At 38.2% G+C, this 23,063-nt stretch overlaps 1 protein-coding gene across 8 annotated transcripts in view; it reads right to left on the reverse strand.

Moving 5' to 3' along the window:
- Positions 1-23,063, reverse strand: part of UNC5D (unc-5 netrin receptor D) — a 559,482-nt gene that overhangs the window by 461,905 nt on the left and 74,514 nt on the right. The window lies entirely within an intron of this gene.

Consider the following 23,063-nt stretch of genomic DNA (forward strand, 5'->3'; position numbering starts at 1 on the left):
CATTACAGCTATATGTTGCAGAACTCAGTGGGAATCCAATTTTAACAGGAGATTCCTGCTGTTCATCTTTCCGTCCTTGGCGCTTTGCACTTCTTAGAGATACATATCTGACCATTTCCACTAATTCAGACAAACTTCTCTCCAACAGGCCAATCCAGTGGGGGCAATGTTCATGACAACTCCCCCACAGCTAAGCCTTAAACCAGTTAAAGATGATGTTACCTCTGGGATTGACCTCTCTCTTTCTGTATCAAATACGTACAAGTATTTGCCATCACCCAGTCTCTGGATGCACCAGTGTGGCGCCTCCACTAGTGGGGATTCCTGCAGGACTTACCTCTGTACCAATTTTCTCATGGTGCTGATGCCTTTTATGTTCCTTTTTATTTTCTTCCGTTTTTTGTTTAGAGAAATGTCTTGCTCTGTCACCCAGGTTGGAGCACATGGCACAATCACAGCTCACTGCAGCCCCTGACTCCTGGGCTCAAGTGACCCTCCTGCCTCAGCCTCCCAAGTAGATGACACTACAGGCACGTGCCTCTATACCTAGCTTTTATTTTTATTTTCGTAGAGACCTGGTCTTGCTATGTTGCCTAGGCTAGTCTCCAATTCCCGGTTTCAATCAGTTTTTCTCCCTCAGCCTCCCAAAGTGCTGTGATGACAGGCGTGAGCCACTGTGCCCAGTCTATTTTCTTTCCACTTAAAACCCTCTCTTGGGGTTCTTGTGGATCCTCTGACTCTTTACTGTCAGCTGGGCCATCTCCTTTCTTTCTAAAATGTGTCTTGGTTTCCAACCACATGCTTTGACCTCTCCCTTCTCTGCCTGTTTTCAATTACCCTGTGTGGCTTCTGACGCTTCTGCACCATGGTGCTTGCTACAGGCTTATTCACAGGATTGGGGTAGCATTTCCTGGGTTGGGAGGGAACGTGAAGAACATCTGCTAAACCTAGCCCTGAACATTCTAATCAAGGGGACAGCCTGCTTAGGTCTGAAAAATCTCCCTTCCTCATACAAAAACCTATTCTACAGCAAGAAGATTTGGTAGAAAAGTATTCATTATATGAAGTCCAAACCATCACTGACATTTCTACTCACTGTTCCCATTTCTAATCTCTTAGGACAGAACAAAGTAAAGAATTTAAAGAATCTCGACTTTGAGGACTGAAATATGCCAGTTAGGATCATGGTAACACTTTGGTATTTGTTGTATAAACCTGTGTATAATACCCAGCTTCAATATTCTTCATTTTCCCAACTACATACTGAGGACCACGATATGATGATTTTTGGGTGAAGATCAATTGTGGTATTTTAGTAGCTAGCATAGGGGACCTTAAATAAATGTTCCCTCCTTTTCCATCTCCCCTTCTTCCACCTAAGAACAAGTCTCAGATGTGTGAAGGCTTGTCATGCCTTCCTTGAAGGCTTTTGCTTTCAAATTCCTCAAATCAACTGGCAACCCTTCATGGAGCCCATTCTAGTGGATGATACTTTTAATATGGTCCTGAGAACAGAATGCATTGCATGTGTGTTCATGTGAGTGTATAGCACAACTATCACTTGCTTTGCTGCTAAATACTAAACGTCTAACAACACACTCCAAGTTCCCTTCGTGGACTCACACTGCCAACAGCTGACCGTAACACAGCCTCCTGCCTAACCCTCCTTTCACCTCCACCTCACTGCCACGTAATTCTTGGGTTTTTTTCAGTCTTACTTTTCTGCATATCTTGTCTATGCACTTACATCTATCTTCCTTCAAAACCATTGATAAGCTCCTTAAATTTTCACTGGTGGTCTTGGGATTTTCAACCTAGAAGCACTTAAGAAGCATTATCAAGTCTCTTTAAAAATAATCACCAGCATGTTTTATTCATCCCTGCCTAGTACCTTGATATATGTGCTTTAAAGATCGCTTCTGAAAGTTAGCTGGTTAACCATTAACCCCAAAGCCCCAAATTCTTTATTGATATAGAATGCTTCATCATTTCCCTCTGGATTCTGCTTATCTTATTCCAAGGGTCTCCCATTTCTAAGGCTATTTCCAGTTTCACTTTTTGGTTGGCTGAGAGCAACCCATTTTATTTGGGACTTTCAGTCTTTACAAGGTTGTTTCTACTTTGAGAAATATGACTATCCCAGATTCTGTTGTGCTGAGCGATATCATTCAGCACCGTTCCTGGCACACACCAATGTTGCCAGTCCCTCCTCACGCCTTTTTCCATGTCAATGCCAGAAAAAAGGGGGCCAAGAATAGACCTCAGAGAAATAAGCCTGCCTCACAAATCCTGTCCTAGGACAGGTGCAGGCTGCCTTTTTCAGCACAGAGAACTAATTAGCATTCATTTTCTGTAACAAGCAAGTTGCTAATTTGATCAAAAAATCCAAGTAAATTTGTGGCTTCTCTTTCATCATATAATATTCATTTTTATTTAGCAACATGGTCATCTCACACTGAATATTAGTTTTGAAATCTTAATTGACTATACGTCTTTTATTCAGGAACTGCCATCACCAAGTTTAATCACTAAAATGGAATTAACAAATGGCTGTAGTTACCAAGGAGAAAATGCACATAAAAGTTGTTCAATAAAACAAATGTAAAAATCTACATTTGCACTGCATTTTATAGTTTATGAAATGCTTTAATACCTACAATACCTATTTTAAATACTCACAAACAGCACAAAAACAAGACAGAAATGACATAATGAACAGCATGAACTAGAAAGAAAACGGGGAAGGATTTTTATTATTTCTTTTTGTGTCCAAATGCCTTGCATGATACTTGGCACACAGTAAGTACTCAATAAATGCCCACTTAACAAATTACGAATAGCTGGGATGCCTCATCACTTTTTTTTGAGACAGGGCCTTGCTCTGTTGCCTAGGCTGAAGTTCAGTGGTGTGATCACTGAGTGCCACCTCAACCTCCTGGGTTCCAGCAATACTCCTGCCTCACTTCTATAGTAGGTATTGGGACTTACAGGTGCATGCCACCACACTAGGGTAATTTTTAGATTTTTGGCATAGATGGGGTCTCACTATGTTTTCCAGGCTGGTCTCAAACTTCTGGGCACAAGTCGTCTTCCTGCCTTGGTTTCCCAAAGTGCTGAGATTACAGGAATGAGCCATCACACCTGGTTAAACATCATTCTTTTATTTGTCCTGAAGCCACATTTGGGGGCATGCTCTCAAAAGCACTGATCAGGGATTTTCCTAACAAAAATGGGTAATCAACTTGCAGGCCCAACAAGGACAATGACTTTGCTATTAATTATAATAGATTAATCACTCCACAGATTATGGAGTAATGTTACCTGGGTGCAGATTCAGCTCCACCACCTAGTAGCACCTTAGACGATTAACTTTCTAAGCTTCACTTTATTGCTAAAAATGGAGACAAGAGTGCCTGCCTCATATAGTTGTTCTAAGGAAAACTGGATTAGCGTATGTAAAAATCTTAATTCATGCATTGTAAATAACATTTGGAATTAGGAGTAGCAATATTTCTATTGCCTATCACAATGCTTGGTGCAAACAGTAGCTACTTGAAAGAAATGTTTGTTTTTTATAATTTATATTCTCAAGAATTACTCCAAAACAGTGGAGGGCTGGCTAAAGCCGGTTGAGGGGGGACAGCAGGCAATTTGCAACTCATTAAAAATGGTACATTGCATTTCTTTAGAAGCCAAGTGACTTAGTGCAAAGGTTATGTCAATTAGACTCCACAAAAACAGCTAAAACATAAAAGACATCAATTAGGTAGCCACTCCTTTTTAGAGAACACATTTTCTCCCAAAGCTTAATACTGATTACTTTTACATGGTCCCAGGTCTCATAATGGCTGAATGAAAGCCTTTTTTGAGTTCATGTTAAGAAAAAAAAAAAAAAAGTAGGAAAAAAAAAAAACAGTAAAACGTAAAGGCTTTTTTTTTTTCCATGTCAGAGATGTAATAAATTATTGTTTATCTTCTCTGATAGGTGTACTAGTTTATCTTGTTGCCTAAATATTGTCTGATTCCACTCTGATATACATGAAGGTCATATTAGCCTACTGTTAAGACCAGATCACTGAAGGAGAAATGCCTGGGCTAAAATAAAAAAGCCTAAAGATGTATCATCAAGAAATATAGCTTGTTAATAGAAGGGCTTGCTGCTCTAACTAGATATTATGTGGCAAAAAAGTACTGTATGATTTGTCTCTTTAAACCTCTCAATCCAACCTCTTCGAAGAGTAGTAAACTCATCCAATCATTATAATGATTTAGAAAGATCATTTAAGAAATCATAGGTACTGAGTCAAAACCTTGTGCCATGATTAGGAAAAATTAGAAGCATTAAGTCACCTATAAATAGGAAATCAACATATTAACCTTTACTTTCTTTAAAGAGGCAGACAACGTGCATTGCAAATGAGGAACTTTCACATATATTCTCTATTCACATCATTATTAAATCCTCTTGAGAAGACAGGGTCAGTGCGGGGCTGAAAGCACACTGTTTCATTCAGTTCTCTAGGGGAAGCCAAAAATGTATTACGTGAAAACAACAGATTGAAACAGGGAATGTGAGACCATAGGTAGAAGAGATGGACTCCAAGCACATGCTAATCCCAAGGAGCTAAAAAGGTGAGTTTGTAAAATGATGACTTACAAGTGTTTTGTCTGTGTCCACTTGGGAGATACTCTAGTAAACAACACTACTTTCTAATTTAAAGGACCAAAAAAAAAAAAAAAAAAAAAAAAAAAAAAAAAAAAAAAAAATTGGAGGGGATAAGAAACCCTTGTTTTCAATTATTTATATAGGGAAGAAATAAAAAGCATTAAATGTTTGGAATTGAGACTGTTTGAGAAACACAGGCAATAAATATGTGCACCTTTAAAAAGAGAAATCCCTGACCAAGGAAATAAATATCTCTTTCAATAAAACTCAACCCTAGAATCTGCTTAGTGATACTGTAGACTTCTTTCACAATACTCATTAAAACACTTTTCCTTCTAATGGCCAAGTCTTGATTATGTAGGCAATAACAAAAGTGAACACCTACTATGTTCAAGTCACTGGGCTGAGCATTTCACATAAAAATTCGTAATGCATTCCTCACAGCAAACCACGAAATAGGTACTGCCGGTTTTAGTTTCCTGCCTACAAAATAGGCATGAAGATATCCACTAAATAATTTAAAACAACTTAAAATTTGCACTACAGGGGTTGTTAATTACCATAAGAGAAGGTGAAATCAGAAGTTATCTTGAAGACAGAACACAAGCCAGGGGCATCCTAATACCTCCCAGGCAGTGCTTGCAATATGAAAGCCTAGTGACCTAGGAACCCCCAACTTCAAGGAAGACTGGCCCCTGATCTGCCTATACAGTTTGTCCTGTTTTCAGCATGTCATTGAATCTTTTCCAGTTACAGGCATTGATTGACTTACGACCTATGCAACTTACGACCATTTGACTTTACGACCACAATCGCTAGCCACGACTGCTCCGTGTCTGGCAGCGCAAACGTTGCCCAGCTGGGCGTACAACAGTGCGGACCAGCTTCTGGCAGCACTACCATCTCCGCGTGGACCATTTCAACTGTACATATAGCCTACTCAACTTACGACCAAAATCGTGTTACGACCCTTCCGTGGTCCCGACCGTGGTCAGAAGTCAAGCACTACCTGTATTTGCCAGGCCTAATGCTGGTTGCACTCTTGAGGACTGTATGAGTTCATTCTGACACTGCTATAAAGAAATGCCCATGGCTGAGTGATTTAGAAAGGAAACAGGGTTAATGGACTCACCGTTTTGCATGGCTGAGGAGGCCTCAGGAAACTTAAAATCAGGGTAGAAGACGAAGAGGAAGCAAGAGACCTTCTCCACAAGGCAGCAAAAAGGAGAATGAACAAGGCGGAACTACTAAACCTTTATAAACCATCAGATCTCGTGAGACTAACTCACTATCAGGAGAAAAACGGGGGAAACCAGCTGATTCCCATGATTCAATTACCTCCACCTGGTGTCTCCCTTGATACACGGGTATCACGGGCAATACAATTCAAGACAAGATTTTGGGTGCAGACACAGCCAAACAATATCAAGGACAGAATCAGGTCCTAAGTGAGCTTACCTAACAGGCTGCATGGTAGTTTTTGTCTGTTTGCTAACAAATGTGTGTATGTAAAACCTACTATCATTATAGCCTGTGACCAAAAAACAAATTATGGTGCAAGGGTTGTAAAGTTTTATCAGCCTAAAGCAATAAAGCTGATGCAAAACTAATATAGAGAGATTATTTGGGCTAAGGTTGAAGACTGCTCTAAGCTGCCTTGGAGAGTGCTTCAGAGAATACAGGAGATACCCAAGATTGTCAGAAAAACGGGACAAATCAGGAGAGAGAGTGATTACAAAGGTTGTTCATCAAGAATTCTCATTGGTTTACAGAAATACCATTGGTTAGTCATTGGCTATGCATTTGTAACTCAAAAACAAAATTCCAAGCCCCCAAACCAACTGAATGAACCCTTCCTCTCAATCAAGGGCATTCCAAAGTTAACAGAAAAACCTAATTTAGGCCATGATTGGAAAAGGGTGTCAGGCATGCCTTATTATACCCTCCTCACTTTAGACTTCCCGGCAGAGCTGATCAGCATTAATATTAAAACACGTATCTTAAGACTGACAAAACAGAGTCTTTGCAGCAAATAGGCACCAAATTCCAGCCTGAGACTGGTACAACACCACATTAACAGCAGGCCCTGAAGGAAATGGAAGTATTTTAGCCCAAAATATACTTCTTTGAAATAGTTTGAAATGGCCCCACAAAGCTGTTTCTTTTGAGGAAATCTACATTCTGTTGAGCTCTCTTTCCCTTCCCAGGTTTTTTCCCTGATGCACGAGAAAATTAACTAAGAGTGTGGCACTTTTTTAGGTCTGATGAGAGCTCAGAAGCCTGCTATGTAGAGCCTTCATCTTCATGATGAAAACGTTGATCTCCACAACTCCGTATCTTAACCCAGACATTGATTACAAGTCTTTACAGAATAACTTAATTCTTTCAACCAAATGCCCACCCAAAAATCTTTGAATTTACCTATGACCTGGAACTCCCCCTGCCCCAACTTTGAATTGTCTGCCTTTCTGGACCAAACCAATATACATCTTACATATACTGACTGATGGCTTATCTCTCCCTAAAATGTACAAAACCAAGCTGTAGCCCAACCACCTTGAGCACATGTTCTCAGCATCTGCCTGAGCGGTTTCATGGGCCACTGGTCACTCATATTTGGTTTGGAATAAATCTCTTTAAATATTTTACAGAATTTGGCATTTTTATCAACATATTACTCCTACTTGGGTTCAATTATTCTAGAGACTAAGTGGCAAGAGGCTTCAAAAGGTGATTTTTAGCTCAAGGGGGAGTGAGGCATGACTGTTACATTTTAAGCGTCTCTCTAGGCCTGATAATTTAAAGGGGCTCACATTCTCAAGTAAAAGTGTTGTTGTTTTTTTTTTTCTTTCTCCATTTCTACCTCCCTTTGGTCCCCAAATACCACTGACAGTTCCCAAAAGAACATGACAACTGGAGAACCGTATTGGATTTGATTACTTTTCAAAGTTTAAACCACATCAGAAGCTAATGGCCAAAATACAGTCTTATTCCTTTCTGGCTTCCTCACTATGTAAGCTGAAATCAATTTATCTCAGTCTAGTGATTCTCTTTGCTAACCACCAATTTAAAAGAGGAAAAGGCAGATGTTCCTGGAAAGTAAGTGATGGAGGTGAAGTTCTAACTGAAACATATATTCAGGGAGGCAAGAACCTATTAAATCATAGGAAACAAACCATCTTATTAAGGAATACAGATTAATCTGACCTTTACCCAAATGCACATCAGATCAAGAATTCAGACATCCTCTGTGCAACCCTTAAAGAATCTTAGCTGTTCTTCACGTAACAGCAAAAACAAAATGTGATATATTTCTAACAAGTAGAGGCATACATTTAAAATGCAGTCTGAAAACTGTAGCAAGTCAAAAGTGCTGGGGCCTGTGGAAGGCAGAAGGAAGATAGGCTCAGGTTTCTGCAAATGAGACTAAGTTTGCCTGAAGGGTATATTTTAACAGGAAATTAGGATATAGTTTTATACCTTATACAAAGGGAGAGAATCCAGACTTCATCACCATACTTACACAGCTGAGTTCAAAGATGCCTTGTCAGCTTCATGCACTTCACACAAACAACATACGGGTATGAATGCTACCATGGGGGAATCATGGAATCCTTTCTTTTTTAAAGACTGAGGGAAGAAGAAATAACTGTTGTTTGTGGATCATGGGTAAGGTCCTTCTCTAAGGTATTATGCATTCAGACAGATTTTCTATTATGAGACTCCTAAGTTAGTATTAATTGTTGTGTATTTTTAGGATATACACTCAAAGACACTCAAAATGTATAGGTTAAAGCTCATTACAGAAACCACATATTTTTTGCTTCACTATCAAAGGTCTCTGGTCAAAATTTGTATTCTTACTAAGCATATGCCAAATGCTCAGTGAAACATAGCCTTAGGTGTGTTCAGGCTGTTTTGACTGTGCTTAGGATAATAAAGTGTAATACAATGAGAATTTACTTTAGCCATCTTTAAATGTCATCTATATATAGTTCTCGGGCAGAAACAACAGGATTATTAAAGACCTATTATGTGGTAGTGACATTGATAGGCAATAAATAGATAGAAATGCTTTTAGTCCTAAAACAACCCTAAAAATTATGTATCATTTAAATGTTATGGATGATAAAACAGAATCAGATACAAAGGTATCTGCCCCAGGTCACACAGTTAGTAAAATGTGAGTCCTGCTTCAAACCCAGCTGTGTCTGACTTCCAAGATGATCCTCATTGTATGTGTCTTAGGAATCCATGTGTTTATCATATGCTCACTTTTTTATGTTGCTTACAAGAGACATCATCTGTCAGCTTCATTATTACTAAGGGTGGGTGAATGAGAACTAGTATTATGGCGTTTAACAGAGCACCAGGAAGACAATCACCCTTATATGTTGGTCCATCTAAATCCCTGACAAAGTAGAATATTTTTTATATGTATGTAGAATTTGAAGTCCAATCTAGGGAGAGTTGGAGGCAGCACATGAAAATGAGAGGGAAGTGATACCGTATCTTCCAAGAACTGGGAAATAAAGGCAATCAGGTTGTCTGCTGAGAGTTAAATAGTAAAGACCTGTAGAGTCCCCTTTCGGAAACAGAGTATGTCTTATGCACAATAAGACTTGAAAAAGAATTAGCACATGGGGTGGGAGGGTATTATCAACCAGAAGAAAGGACAGTCAGAACTAAAGAAAAATAGTCACTAGAACAAGCGTTGGTAGTGCCTGTCCTCATACTGACCAACAGACACAACCAAAAACTAAGTTGTCTTGTCTAAGTAGGAGGCAACTAAGTTGTCTAAGCAGAAGGCAGTCCTACAGTGAAAATGGGCATAAAAAGCAATATTAGCCTGGAATATGATAATTATATAATTATATAAATTATACAGATAATTATATAATGTTATATAAACATAATTTATGTCATGTAAAATTTGTGACAATTACTCTGAGTTCACTAACAATTTGGCTTCCCAGGTCCATGGAGGTAAGAGAGAGTGTACACAGTAGGTCGATAGGAATGTCTACTTTGACTGACTGTTACATTTCTCATTGCAAAATCGATGAGCATTCTGCTTTCTGTTAGTCTCTTTTAAGTTTAGTTAATATGATTTACCATCCTTTGTTGAGCATATCCTGATACACTTCTAATTAAATATTGGGGCTGCTCACCTAAAAATGTTACCTTTTACAATGACAAACCTACCAAGGTATTTTCATAACAGCCATTGTGGCCAGTGAAGTCAGCTGGTTATTAGCTGGTGAACAGATAACCCAAACTACCTTCTTTCAAACATTTACAGAACCAATTTAACTCTTTGAGAAGAGGTGTTATCTATCAGCAAATAGACAGACTTCTTTATTTTGGCAGGAACAGGTATACCAACACAATTTATAACACACACTATTTGGAAAAAAATTAATCACAATGGTTATGGGGCATTGAAATAGAAAATGATAATGGAAGATGCATTGGACATAAACTAGAAAGTTGGGTTATTTCTAACCTCTGCTGCTAATTAGCTACAGGACCTTGGAAAAATCATTTAACTGTTTTGAGCCTCAGTATCTTTATCTATAAAATGGAGAAATTAAAATATATACTGTCTACCTTCCTTTCCAAATGCTAGCTTTTGCTCACTTTGAGATGTTAGCTTATCCTCTAAAAGTCAGAACATTTATTTTGTGCTGAAATGACTTCATTTCTTTCAAATATTGGCTTGCTGCTGTCACGGTTGCTCTCGATGATTAAATAAATGTCCTCTAGTGGTCCTTAATATTGCTAACCCATCTGACAGTGTATTTCCTGAAAATGCAAAGTAATATAAGCAATGAAGAAAACTGAACTCCATAGTCTCTGCATTATCTGGGACCTTACTTACTCCTCACAGAGAAATGCAGCCTCAATAAAGAAATTTAGCCTAAATAATTATACTCTTGATTAAATCTGTAATCATTTTCATTCAGGCTCACATGAACCAGCCCAAAAATCAAGAGGCTAGGAAATGCTAAGTCAAATAAGATAACAAAATCCCCCTTCCATTTCTGAATAGTTAGGCCAATGTATGTGATTTTTCTAAGATGCTGTGTAAGTTGGTATTTTGTAAAAATATATGTTCACACCTTGCAAGTTGGTGTGGCAGATGGACAATCACAAAGGAGTTTTGTGTTCACTGAATAAATACCATCTATACATTTAGCTCATGGTGACAGAATGAGGACTGGCATCTTTACAGGACCAATTAGCAAATATATTCATTAAGTCCCTTTCTCACCTCCATTGTCAACTCCAATCATTTATTTATACCAACTAAAATCTTCTGCCTTCATTATTCCTTGTTGACTAATAAGTAATAAGGTGACTGTGCTTTCCTAAATGTGTTATTTATACATCCAGACTATTCTAATTTTTTCAAGCAACTCATACCCAGTCAATGCCGTCACATTTATATGAATTTTTTAACATATTTCCTTAATTTAAATAAAACAATACAGCCATTCAACTACTGCTACCTTAGATCAGGCATCCTTCAATATACTATTAGATTTATGTACTGCCTAGTTGGTTGGTCAACCTTTTTCCAATCATGCCCCCTATAATTTATTATCCATCATGTAGCTCGACTGATTTTTTTTTAAGCTATAAAGCTGATTATGTCAGTCTTCTGATCATCATTTTTCAATGGCTCTCCAATGCCCTCAGGATAAAATCCCAACTCCTTACAATAGTATACAACGTGCTTCATGGTCTGTATCTATTTGACCTCTCCCTTAAAAAGCCCACAGAGCACAATGGGTAAGAATCTGACTCTAGAGTCACATTGCCTGGTTGCAAAATGCTAGTCCTGCCACTTGCTGGCTGTGTGACTTTGAACACATTCACAAATATCTCTGTATATCCAAGGTAACTGGGGTTGACAACAATAGCGTCTACCTCACTGAGATTTTTTAAGTTGCAATAGACTGCATTGGCCACACTTTCACTCCCCTTACAAAGGAAGTCATTTCTCACATACTTCAATCTGGGTTAATCAAGTGACTTGATCTGGCTAAAGAGGAGTTAATAGTGGCTTGCAACATGCGTGAGAACTGAGATGTGTTCTCTTGCTGATCTTAGAGCCCCTGGCTGTCATGTGAAACAGCCTGGGCTTATTCACTTAATCACCGCACATGTGGCCCAGTCATCTCCACTGCCCCAGCCAAAAGAAAAACAATCGCCAAACATGTGAGTGAGGCCATCTCAAATGAACAGCTGAGCACAGATGAATGAGCAAATCCAGCCAAGATGACCCAAGCCTGCCTCATAGGGGAAGAATCATCCTGCAGATTCCTAGACTCAAGGGCAATAGTAAATGATTGTCTTAAGTTACTAAGTTGTGTGTGTGTGTGTGTGTGTGTGTGTGTGTGTGTGTGTGTGTCTGTGTGTGTGTTGTTTTTTGTTTTGGTAGGAAAAGCCAACAGATACAATACAATTAAATGAGTTAATATATGTAAATCACTTTTTATTTTTATTTTATTTTTTGAGACAGAGTCTTGCTCTTGTCTCCCAGGCTAGAGTGCAATGGCACAATCTTGACTCAATGCAACCTCCGCCTCCCAGGTTCAAGCAATTCTAAAAGCAATTCTCTTGCCTTAGCCTCCCGAGCTGGGGTTACAGGCACCCACCACCATGCCTGGCTGATTTTTTTTTTTTTTTTTTTTTTTTTGTATTTTTAGTAGAGACAGAGTTTAGCCATGTTGGCCAGGCTGATCTGGAACTCCTGACCTCGTGATCTGCCCGTCTAAACCTCCCAAAGTGGTGGGACTACAGGCATAAGCCACTGCACCTGGCCTCCATAAATCATTTTTAAAAGTACGAAGCATATATATGAATATATCCTGTTAACTCAGTTACCTCTAAAAGATTTTGTTCTTACTGAGACCACTAGTACTTATAATCCTAGAATTTCGCATATGCTGACATCTCTATCAATCTGGAATACCACGGTTCTTACCCTCACCTACCTGGTAAACTCCTAATCCTCTTAGCTTAACTATACCTTCTTTTGTGGATCATTTCCTGACACCATTACGTGGTGTTTAACATCCCATCTGTGAATTCTCAAGAACTCTATTACCTCACTGTAGTGTTTCCATAGTATACTGTTATTATCTATAGACTTGCCACCCACACCATTTTACAAGCTGCTGAGGGTTAGAAGCTATCTCACTATTGGGTATTATAAGCTATTTTACCTTTGACAACTTTTTATTACCATGCTCTCTTCAACCCCATAGAACCAACAAGAGTTGACTGTCCAAAACAAAGTTATTTATGTTTGAAGGCTTAAAATGTCTTAAAATAAACTTGTTAGGCCAAGACTTCTTCACTATTGTAAGATTTTTAAATAAATTAGATGACTTTACATATATTCCTATTAACTTTTACTTCAGTTGATTCAACCAGTATTCTTACTAATTGCTTTTCTTTTTAAAACAGAGCTATTGTCAACATTAGCTTTCTCTCTAAAATGGGTGTCTCGTACATGATACCTATATTTGCTAGGTCTTCATGCAGAAACCAATGATACAAAAATTGAATGGAAGTAGGCAAAATAATTATACTTTCTTAGGGTATGAAACCCTCCCCCCTACTTAAGGATAACCATATTTTTTGTGGTGCTCTGTCTGTGAAACAGTAACTCCACTTGATCAAACTCATGTTCATTTCAATCAAAATACGTAAGGAAAGAACCCATATACTCAGATAAAGCATCTCTTATACCAACAATGCAGTAACACTTTCCCAAAACAAGATTAGGCTAGTTTGAAATGACTTTCTTTTAATTAACACAATAAGATGGTTAGTGACCACTGCATTTTTTCTGAGTGCTCAAAAGCCATCTGTTTAGTAATTTCAAATAGAATTTTTTGAAAGAGAAATTGTAACAATCTATTATTTTCAGAATCCAAATGTTCCATCAGTTTAGAAAATTAGAACAACATTTCCATTCTCCTGACACCTTTCTTGTGCTCAATGAAGCATAAAAAATTTAACAGTACTTAACTTCAACACATCAATTCATATTAACAAAAGTTAAAATAATAATAATGGCTAAATTTACGGAGCATTTACCACGTGTCACGCACTGCTCTAAGCTTATTAGGCAAATGAACTCATTCAATCTCGAAATAATCCTATGAGAGTTGTACTGTTATTAGGTCTATGCAGCAAATGAAGAAGCTGGGGTATGGTATTAAAGGTCTGTAACTCAGCAACATCACATAGCTCCCACACAGCAGAGCCAGGATTTGCACCTGGGCAGCTCTATTCTGGATCCTTCCTTTTAACTACTCAGCAGCATAAAAAGCGACAACCCAAATACTGCTTTGATAACTAGTGTAATCAATCAAGCTTCCCACATGCATTAGCCCATTTAGAAGAAATGTCAGTGGATGACCATTAATAGTCTGCCTATCTCTGGCTTGAAAGGTTGTTGGTTGTTCTTTTTGCAAGTAATCACAAACTTCCATATGGAATGGGATAATTATAAGTCATTTTCTCTCACCTGGGACATGGTCCTACTGCACTTCATGGAAGAGAAAACTTGATGAGTAGTCTACAATATGTTAAAATGCTTTCTGTAGCACAGTTCTACAGTCAAATGCAGTTTCAGAGGAACAAAGCATCACAATATTAAAGGACATTGTTACACACTCCACCAAATGACTAAAGAAAAGTTTTCTGGCCAAGTGCAGTGGCTCCTGTAATCCTAGCACTTTGGGAGGCTAAGGCGGGTGGATCACCACGTCAGGAGTTCAAGACCAACCTGACCAAAATGGTGAAACCCCATTTCTACTAAAAATACAAAAATTAGCTGGGCATGGTGGCACACGCCTACAATCCCAGCTACTCGGGAGGCAGGAGAATTGAACCCTGGAGGCAGAGGTTGCTGTGAGCCAAGATGACGCCACTGCACTCCAGCCTGAGCAACAGAGTGAAACTCTGTCTCCAAAAAAAAAAAAAAAAAAAAAAGGTTTCGATGAACTATCTTCTTCAAGATAAATATTTGGATAGATGCATCATATTTACAATTTACATAAGCTTGGACTCCATGTATTTTAAGAAAAACACTGTTCATCTTAATGACCTATCATGTGTGAACTCTAATAAAATAAATGTGGCTAATATCTACTCCAGTGGTGACTTGTACTTCCTGTAAGTAAAACTTTTCATTAAATTTAACTGATTGTTCTTTTCAAACGAGTTGTTATTTTAATGTGGTTACTCAGCTGTCTGACAGAACTACCTCACCATCTGATACAGAACTGTCAGGTGAGTGTGTCCTGATGCAGCTGAGTACTCCACTGGTAGTGGAGGAAACTGGCAAAGACAGACTAAATTTTTTTTATTTATTATTATTATATTTTTTTTTTGGAGACAAGAGTCTAGCTCTGTCGCCCAGGTTAGAGTGCAGTGGCGCGATCTAGACTCACTGCAACCACCTCTGCTTCCCAGGTTCAAGCTATTATCCTGCCTTAACCTTCTGAGTAGCTGGGATTACAGGCACACACTACCATGCCTGGTTACGTTTTGTATTTTTAGTAGAGACGCATTTTCACCATGCTGGTCAGGCTGGTCTCAAACTCCTGACCTCGTGATCTACCCACCTCGGCCTGCCAGAGTGCTGCGATTACAGGCATGAGCCACCACACCCAGCCAGACAGACTAATTTGACAATTTAGGTTATAAAGCAAAAGATTAAATAAATGTTACGCAACAGTGAAAATTTAGTAAGAGTTTATATTATGGAATACTAGCCTATATTGAAACATGAAGTGCTGAAACAGAGGAGAAAATTCAACGTAAATTCAATACTTCCTTTGATTTCAGTGAATCTGTGCTACGATTTGACGGCCCTTATAAGACAGCTGGTGTCACTGGGGTTCATAAGCATTCTGAGATGCTAATCAGTTGTTATGAAGCCTATTGAATATGTCAAAATTCATTTTAAAATATTATCCCGTGTGACAAGCCCATCCTTACTGCCTTCAAAAGATCCTTGTATCCAATTTCCACACCTAATAACTCTTAGTCGCATAGACAGATGAAGCTGAACCACCTTGCATTCTTCCAACGTGAAATGTAGTATGAACATACAGGAAGACACTTACTGATACACAGAGCATTAAACTTTAAAGTCACCAAGGATGTTTTATCTCGGCAGAGAAGGTATTCTGGACGTATATTTAAATGTTTGACTTGCCTACAGTAGTAATTTCTGACATTTGCAAATGATGGTGAATGCTACCAGCAGTAAAAAGCACAATTACATATTTGACAATTATGTCATCCTGGTTAGACATTTTGAATATTATTGTAAGCTATGTCGGATCTTGCCACAAGATGTGTTTTCAGAAGCTGGGTGATGACAGGAAGGCATCACAATGATTTATGGTGCCTGTGACAGCATTCAATTAATTGTTCTTAACTGATTTTAATTAATTGAAAAACAATGTTAGTTTGGGAAACATGGCTTTACCTCCGAGGATGAAATACTGATTGAATGGAGTACAGCACTTGCATAAAAGCCCTGATTTCAAATGAATGAGGGAATTTTTAAAACACAGTGGGAGGTGTTCTTTTTTTTTCCCATTATTCTAGGAAACAGATGGAAATATATTATGCCAATATGGAGTCCAGGAACATTGATAGAAGGATTGTAAATATCACAGATTAAAACATATCCCAGTAATTCTCATGGAGATCTTGATAGAAGGTTACCTTCCTTGTACTTTTAAAATAACTTTGATCTGCTCTCTTTGTCTCTAGGGTCATCCTCTATTTTTTCTCCACCCAACTCCTCAAACTACTTCCCTTGCAGGTTGCTGCTGGGGATGTGATTTAGGGCATTTTAAAGCCTATACCATTTTATTCATTTTAATATCATCAAACCATAGCTTATGCACCATGCCCAGTCTATGTATTTTCTGAGTATTTGCCAAATGAAACAAATGATCTACACCCTGACATATACTGGGTGTTTGCTCCATAGCAAGCACTTTACATATATTATTTCATTTAGCCCTCACAACAAACCTAAGAAGAAGAGGATATTGTTGTTCCTATTTTAGAGATATGCAAAGAAAAGGATTTATCTGAGGTTAAACAATGTGCCCATCCAACCAAGATCATACAAAACCCAGGCCTGTCCAGCATCTGAATCCGAACTTTTGACTGCTATTTCACAATGGGCAATCCAGAGATCGATCACATCACTACTCTATAAAAAACAGCTACCATCCTATATTGTCCAAACTTTTTGGTACAGTGTCCAAGGCCTTCATAAATATTCTCTGAAACAATCTTTTCAGCTTCTTAACCCACCATTTCCCTACACACATTCCCATGTCCACTGCTTATATTTGTAGACATTCAAATAGGCAACTCTTACGCCCTGCGTCCTATCTCCAATCTCCCTTTCTCTCCTCTACTTTTATGAAATTTTATTCAGCGCCAAGACCTGTTTCAGGTACAGTCTCCTCCATGAGGCCTTGGGCACTGAGTCCTATGATGACTCTGTGCTCCAGGCTTTCTTTGTGATTTATGCAATTATTTATCACATTACGGTGGACACTGTATCGAGTCCTGCTTGCCCACTAACTTGTGTCTCTGAAAAGTAAATATGTCTTACTTTTACCTATTTATCCATCCCTACGGACCCAACCGTGTTCCTCAGAAATTCACATGTTGAATCCCTAACACTCAGCATGAGCATATCTGGAGATAGAATCTCTAGGGAGGTATTTGAAGTTAAACAAAATCTTGAGTGGAAGACTAATTCATCGACATTAGTATCCTAAAAAGACAATTAAGAGACAGGGGAGCACACACACAGACGAAAGGTCAGAAGAAGATAGAAAAAGTATCTAGAATGTCTAGAATGTGTCTTGCCTTACAGAGCTAGAGCTGTGTAGATTACTTGTAAATTCCCTCTTTTTTTTTTTTTTTTTTTTCTGAGACAGGGTCTCACTCAGTCACCCAGGCTGGAGTGCAGTGGCACAATCTCAACTCACTGCAAGCGCAGCCTCCTGAGTTGAGTTAAGTCAATTCTCCTGCCTCAGCCACCACAGTAGGTGGGATTACAGGGATGCGCTACCAAGCCTGGCTGATTTTTGAATGTTTAGTAGAGATGAGGTTTTGCCATGTTGGCCAGGCTGATCTGAAACTCCTGACCTTCAGTGATCTGCCTGCCTCTGCCTCCCAAAGTGCTGAGATTACAGGCATGTGCCACCACTCCTGGCCTAAATTACTTGTAAATTCTTGAAAGCCTAACCATTTCAGGTAATTTATACCTAGCTTACTCTCTATCCCTTGTATTTCATTTATGCATTTATTGGGCGATTTGAAAAGAAGATATTAAAGCAAATAAAATGTCACTTCCACACTGGATTATATTCTAAAACATAAGCAAAATCAGAAAATTAGGTATTAATTTCTAGGGCTTTGCAGTCTTTCTAAAGAGACACTAGAAACTTTCAAGGGTATTTGAATAATGTGCCTAAATATAAAAATCAAATTATCAGAATAGAAGTCCAGATATGAAGAATCTTGAATAGCAGTAAACTACAGAAACACTTACGTACATTTCATTTAAAAACAATATTGTAATTCATAATTAATAAGTAAAACAATCACTAATTTTAAAATTCATCAAAATTCAAAGTCGGCATACTAGTTTGAAGATTCTCAAAGTTATTTTGATTATCTGTAACAGGACTGCCTGGAACGCTTGTTCAACATGCAATTCTTTGGGCCCCACCCCAGAACTAGTGAATAGCAATTTCTGAGAGATAGAACCTTGGAATCTATCTTTTTCAATAAGCTCCCTTAGAAGAGGCTTATATCTTTTAAAGTTTGAGAACATCCTACATTATTAGTTAATAAACAGTAACTTGTGATGAAAAAGGTGAGAGAAATGATTCATAGGAATTCTGGTATTTCAGCCTAGAACAAATAATGTTTGAAAGCCAATAATAACAATTATCCACAAATAACCTTTGGGATTAATATTTATTTTTAGTATTCTTGGCTTGTTTCAAAAGAGATTCACACTTAATTAACATTCATATTGACCAAGGACAGTTATTTTTCCAGACACATATTTCCCAATTAACATAGACAAAGACCCACAAAAGCTGAGAAGAACTTGCCTGAGCCAGGAGGAGACACAGGATACACAATGATTCTGGGCGTTATCCCTGAGTAAATGATGCTGTGACTATGGCAACTAATGCTGGGCTTACCTCCCCTGTACCTCAGTGTTGCACCTGCAACCGAAGGAAGCAGGGCTAGAAATCACTGCCGTTCCTTCTGTTTTGCAAAGATACAACTTTTGGTAGCACTGTCATTCATCTGAGTCACGCTTCGGCTCCTCAGTCTATAGGTTGAAATAAGCATCATCATTGTTTGGTGATAACAAAAATGTGGGAGAATTTGACAAGTATTTGAAGGTCCCAGTATTGTTCATGCGGAAGAATGAGAGCCCAGCTGATTAGGAATCAGCTCTCAGCCCATGTTTTTATGGAAAACAGTTTTTCTGGAAGGCACCAAGTAAAAGGCAATTGGTAAGCAATGGTCTTACCATCACTATCCCTATCTAGCCAGCCTGGCTCTCTCCTCCCTTTAACCAGCGATGACACAAGTTTCACATCCTCTAAGTTTCATAGCATGATGACTCTTCCCTGTTAAAGACTAAAATATCCATGGCATGGAATAATCATTATTGACTCACAAATCATGGCCGTGTTTGTAATTCTAGTATAAACGTGAACCATGCATGGAAACCCTCCCTTCTCAGGAAGCGTCATTTTGTATGTATAAATATTGATTGAGCTTTGGTTCCTACCACCAGATGGCCAACCTGTGAAATTCTAATAAAGCTGAAGAGATTCAAACAGATTATCATTCACTGAACAGCACTGGAGACCATTGTGAAGGCCAAAGTTTTTATTTCAAAAATAAGTAATTAGAGTTGACAGCAGAAGTGTAATAGGGCCCAAATGAATAAATTTGCTAATTGGACTTCCCTGAGGTAGTTGTTAACCCAGGAGTGTTTGGTCATGAAACTTGTTTGCATCTATAGTTTCACTGTAAGAGTGTTCTTAGATTCCAGGCACAAAATGGAATTCCAGATGAGATCGTAGCATTAGATTAACTGGTGAGAATTTGGTCATACCTATTCAATCTAAGGCCTCGTTAATTACTTATTGACAGACTACCCCCTTGACAGAAACCCATGGTACACAAATATCATGTATTAAAATGAAGGCTGCTACCTCTAAGATTATATTTACAGATATACGTATACATTGTGACATAGAAAAGGCTTAAAATAGAAATCTCTATGGCTTATATAGCAAGCACATACATCTTTTTAGTAAGAAATATATAAAGCATAATCAAAGTGCTATGAAAAAGCTGCCTCTATAGCAAATGAGAAGTCGATTATCACAAGCCTAAGTACATATCCTCAATATCACCACACACGCCAATAATTAGGGCTTGCACTGTCTCACATTCCAGATGAAAATTTCAGAAGCTTCCCCTCAACAGTCTTTTCCATTGCAATCAATGTTGCGCTTCTGACATTGAATCAATATTGATTGTAAAGTTCCTGCGTGGCATTTCCATATGCATGTGGAGGAAGGCAAGGTCAACTCTATCCCACAGCATTTTTTCCTTACCTACCCAAAAGACTACACAAGTTGAAATGCAAGGTTAATTAAACCTGGTTCACTGCAAATGATGATGCATTGCCTGCCTTTCCTTTCTATTGCAAACTCTATCATTTAAATCTAAGGCAATTTAAATTATTTTACACTAACTCAGGCTTCCCTTTCCCCTACCCATCCCTGCTGACTCTTTCTTGAGCCACTCCTCACTTAACCAAAGAACTTTTAGGTCTTCTTTCTGTCCCATTATTAGTAACTAGTACCAGTCAAGTGGCACTGTCATAACCACGTTGTATAATACTAAAGAATATCTGTTGCTTAGACTAATAATGCCCCTTCACCTAGGCTCCTTGAGAAAGTGCAAAATCTAGATCAGAATACCTCAGGTAGATAAGGACTCGTGTCTAGATGACCTGTAATCAGTAAAAAGTAGTATGAGTCACTATGAAGACATTATTGGCCTCAAAATAAGTTCTGTTATTGAATTCTAAGTTATCTTATAAAATAGACCAAGCATGTCCAACCTGTGACCTGTGGCCCATAGGCCACATGCAACACAGAACAACTTTGCATGCAGTCTAACAGATTCATAAACTTCCTTAAAACTTGAGATTTTTTGCAATTTTTTTAACTCATCAGCTATCAGTAGTGTTAGTGTATTTCATGTGTGGCCCAAGATAATTCATCTTCTAAAGTGGCCCAGAGAAGCCAAATGATTGGATACCGTGGGATAGCCCATCATGTATATTTTTGCAATTGTGAATACATTTGTACTGACAAAATTTGGGATTTGCCAAATAGCTCAAACTGGATATCCCAAATGACAAAGTAAATACAACAACAAAAATAACAGTGAAAATGCATGAATCTGAGCTATCAACAATGTATCACATTTTCAGTTAAACAATTTTTGAACTATTTCAAATAGAAATGAAAATGTAGACACAGAAAAATGTCTACCCATCCAAGAAGTGTATTCCAACTTAAGCAGATACTCTATGGGAACATCCTTAACGTAAAATTTCTGAGATAATTCATGATGGTCATGATTTTTTTTACAGAAGGCCTTTATTCTCTAATTCCCAGTGTATATCTAAAGTAATCTCCTTTCTGAAAAAATCTGGAGACAACAGATGCTGGAGAGGATGTGGAAAAATAGGAACACTTTTATACAGTTGGTGGGAGTGTAAATTAGTTCAACCATTGTGGAAGACAGTGTGGTGATTTATCAAGGATCTAGAAAGAGATATTTCATTTGACCCAGCAATCCCACTACTGGGTATACATCCAAAGAACTATAAATCATTCTCCTATAAAGATACATGCACACGTATGTTCATTGCAGCCCTGTGTACAATAGCAAAGACCTGGAACCAACCCAAATGTTCATCAATGATAGACTAGACAAAGAAAATGTGGTACATATACACCATGGAATACTACGCAGCCACAAAAAACGATGAGTTTGTGTCCTTTGTAGGGACTTGGATGAATCTGGAAACCATCATTCTCAGCAAACTGACACAAGAACAGAAAGTCAAACACCATATGCTCTCACTCATAGGTGGATGTTGAACAACGAGAACACATGGACTCAGGGAGAGGAGCATCACACACTGGGGGCAGTTGGGGGGGCAGGGAAGAGACAGGAGGGGGTTGGGAGGGAGGGGAGATTGGGGAGGGATAACATGGGGAGAAGTGCCAGATACAGTATACACCTAAAGTAAAATAAATAAATTAAAAAAAAAAAGAAATAGCTAATATTTGAACTGGTTAGTAACCAACAGTTACTAATATTTCCCTAAAGATTTTGAAACAAAAATAATTAATGTTCACTCAAAATAATCACTTTTAGGCAGTACAGGCTGCTCTCTCTTGTTCACTCTCCTTTTCTGTAAATAGTCTTCATATTATTCAGGCAAATTGTAGAAAATTTTAACATGTTAGAACTGGCTATAAGTCCTAACAAGCTAAAAGCATCTCTCTCTTTAAAAATGACTAAAATTGTCTGGACGCAGTGGCTCACGCCTGTAATCCCAGCACTTGGAAAAGCCGAGGTGAGCAGATCACAAGGTCAAAAGATTGAGACCATCCTGGCCAACATGGTGAAATCCCATATCTACTAAAAATACAAAAATTAGCTGGGCATGGTGGCATATGCCTGTAGTCCCAGCTACTTGGGAGGCAGAGGCAGGAGCATCCCTTGAATCCTGGAGGCAGAGTGTGCAATGAGCCAAGATTGCACTACTGCACTCCAGCCTGGCCACAGAATGAGACTCCATCTCAAAAAAAAAAAAAAAAAAAAAAAAAAAAAAAAAAAAAGACTAAAATTATGGTTATAAAATCGCATTTTAACCTAAAAATATAATTGATCATCTTGACAAACTGTTAAAAAAAATTAGTGGATATTTTCAAGCAAATTACATTAGATGTGAACATATTGAAGCCATCTCATCAATGGACACACAACACACACACACACACACACACACACACACACACACACCACCCATTCCAACGTTCCTAATTTTACATTTTTTCATTTATCTCAAATAATTTATTTATTCTTCTGTGTAGTTTAAGACAACTTCCTCTTATTCTTTCCACATTTCAGATGAAGAACAAAATACTTAGCTTTCCTTTTATTGAAGTCACTTTACATAAAGTTCAGCAAATGAATTAAT

Source organism: Saimiri boliviensis, chromosome 13 (assembly GCF_048565385.1).
Source record: "Saimiri boliviensis isolate mSaiBol1 chromosome 13, mSaiBol1.pri, whole genome shotgun sequence".
Classification (NCBI taxonomy): Eukaryota; Metazoa; Chordata; class Mammalia; order Primates; family Cebidae; genus Saimiri; species Saimiri boliviensis.